Consider the following 2945-nt stretch of genomic DNA (forward strand, 5'->3'; position numbering starts at 1 on the left):
GTTGATCATTCCCTTTGCTGTTCGATGACTGCGGATCCTCACAATCTTTTCTTTTTGTCGAAATCAAAGCATCGTCTTGTTGCTTAGAAGTCGACAACATTAGTACTTCGCATCTAGAAGCATCCCTACTATCAACCAGATTTTGACCTGGATTTGGAAACGGATCATTTAACACAGCTGGGGTTTGCGAATTCTTTACGAATTTTTTAAACTCAGCTTTGAATGGACAATCTTTCGTCCAATGATCCTCTTCACATATCTGACACCCTGACGGGGGTGGTTTCCTCTTTCCTGGAGAGCCTGAAGAAGTTTTCTGAGGGGATGACCCACCCTGTTTCTTCTTCCCTTTGTTTTGTTTCTTCTTGCTTCCTGGTTGATTGGAGTTTTTGCCTTTATCCGTAGATACAGCATTTACCTCTGAAGCAAGAACCTCTTGATTTGCTTTTTGATTCGAAGTCTTACGGGTTTTCTTATTTGAATCCCTTGTGGACTTGGCGTTTGCAGTTCCAATCACGCCATCACCGGCATGAGAGTCACTATTCGATTTGGGAGGAGGAGGGATTGAAAATTCTGGTCTGGGGGCGTCAGGTATCTTATCATAGAGCGTGCCCGACTGAGTATATACTAAGTCTAAATATTGAGCACGAGCAATAACCTGCTCCTCTGTTACGACGCCTCCCTTGGCCACATCTTCTGTTATAGCAGGAAGAAGCGACTTTATAAACCACTCAGCTAATAGCTGATCTGGAACATAGGTCTTTACCATTCTGCGATGACGACGCCACTCATGTATATGATCTGATATATGTGTGGCTGTTGTCTGCTTGAAATTGGTCAAGATCTCTGTTCCAGTTTCGTACCTTATAGGTAACTGAAAGTGTGTTAAGAAAGTCGTGGCTAGGGAACTAAAATTGTCAAAAGAGGCTCTAGGTAATTCAATATACCATTTAGCCGCCGGACCAGTCAATGTCCTCTGGAAGAGGCGAAGCCTTATCGAATCATCATTCAAGGTATTCGACGAACACCACAGATGGAATGTCATCACGTGATTTGACGGATCTTCACCAGGATTTCCATTGAATTTAGGAATGTCCGAAGGAAGTTTGTGAGGAATCGCTGGCCACCAATGGGCATAGGCGATTGGATCGTTCGTCAATCGTTGTAAATCGGGTAATTCTAGAGTCGCCACGAATGGCAACTGCTGATTCAGGTTTGGCGAGGCGTATCCAGGATACGATGGAATCGCCTGAGCAGTAGGTCTTTGCATACCAGCATAGCGCAACTGATGTTGATATGACTGATACGGCTGGTGGGCTTGGCCACTGTAAAGTGGTTGATTCAACCCGTTCTGAATATAGGGTTGCCCACTATTCGCAAAGATCTGTTGCTCAGATCCCTGATACACCTGTTGAAACTGAGGTTGTTGGTATTGCACCATCCATGGTTGTGAAGCCATGTTTTGCTGTGCGACACTAACCGACGGACCAAGATTCGGGGTTATGGTCCCCGTTTGTATCTGTGTCGTCCCGGCAGTTGGCAATTGTGGTTGTGTTGCAGGGTCAATGGGCTGTTGCATTACAACTTGGGGTTGACATACAACAGGCATCATTTGAACTTGCGACACGGTTACAATTGCTGGCGTCGTCGGGATACTAGACATAGGTACACACTGTTGCATGGAATATACAACTCTTGGTTGTTGGGGTAACATAGGTACCCAACCACTCGTCGTTACTTCAGTCAAACCTGAATGTTGTTGAACACTGCCGTATGGGTATCCCCCCGGAAGGGGAAGTGAAAGGGCATATTGCCCCCCATACGGTAACAATCCGGAGCTCAAGGGTATAGATTGCCTTTGAGGACTGGATGGCCCAAACTGATTTCCAAAGGGATCAATTTGTCTAGTTTCAACATAAGAATTACCGGGTATTATACCGGAAGAACAAACTGGAACAGACCAAGTTGTCATAATAGTCCCTGGGTGGACTCCTTCTAGCTGATGAGGGCTAGTCGGGACAGCTGGTATGCCGGCAAACATCGATGGATTGACAGGAGGAGCTTCTGCTGTCGCTGTGTCATTTGGCACAGTCCTAGATGTCGACGGTTGCTCAGACATTTTAAGTCTATCCAATAAACTGCCTAACGATTCTACAGGAACTTCCTGTGGCGATGGACAAACTTCTGATGCAGAAGGAAAAAGAGTGGTGCCTACTCCAAAATGAGTTGGAGTATTTGCTTGCTGGTCCTCTACGATTTCCTCTATTGCAATCAGACCAGGAGGAAGAGGAAGACCGTCAGGTCCGTAAAAGATTTCTGGTGCCGAAGAAGGGGTTGCCTCGATAGCGACAGTTGTTTGAACAACAAGACTCTGTGGACCGGTTTCAGATGGAACTGGTTCAGTTATGCAAGTACTTGTCTTCAGACTAGGATCAGTACAACTGTCCCTCTGTTGCTGTTGAACTTCTTCAATAGAGGCAGGGATTCCAGAAATATTAGGAGTGACCAGAATCTCAGATGTTGTCGGAACTATTGTTCTAACTTTAATGGGAGATTTCGACCCGGTCAAGCGAGTTCGCTTTGTCCGTACTACTCTCGATTCCGGAGACAAAGACGGTTGACTCGCGAGTCTCCTCGAACGACGGAGTTTTAATTGACTTTCCTTCACGGTTGCGGATTACTTGATCAACTAAAATACAAAAAGGGGAATTATGTTTCCGTATTGAATGAATTTTATTCGACGCTTTTAGACACAACTTTGCTTTTTCATGTTTTAAGAGTCGAGAAAAAGCTAAAGATGACTCTAGTCGCCTTCGATGTATTAACGAGCCCGAAGTGACAAATGCTCGGTTGGACCTTTTCAGTTATAGAGTTTGAAAAGGGCCAAAAGAAACTGCTCTGGAGATCTAGGCAAAGGGTGTGCCAAACTTCTCGCGAAACCACAGAAT

The sequence above is a fragment of the Pinus tabuliformis genome, chromosome 7, assembly GCF_031772625.1.
Source record: "Pinus tabuliformis cultivar Carrire ecotype Pingquan chromosome 7, CPIR1, whole genome shotgun sequence".
Classification (NCBI taxonomy): domain Eukaryota; kingdom Viridiplantae; phylum Streptophyta; class Pinopsida; order Pinales; family Pinaceae; genus Pinus; species Pinus tabuliformis.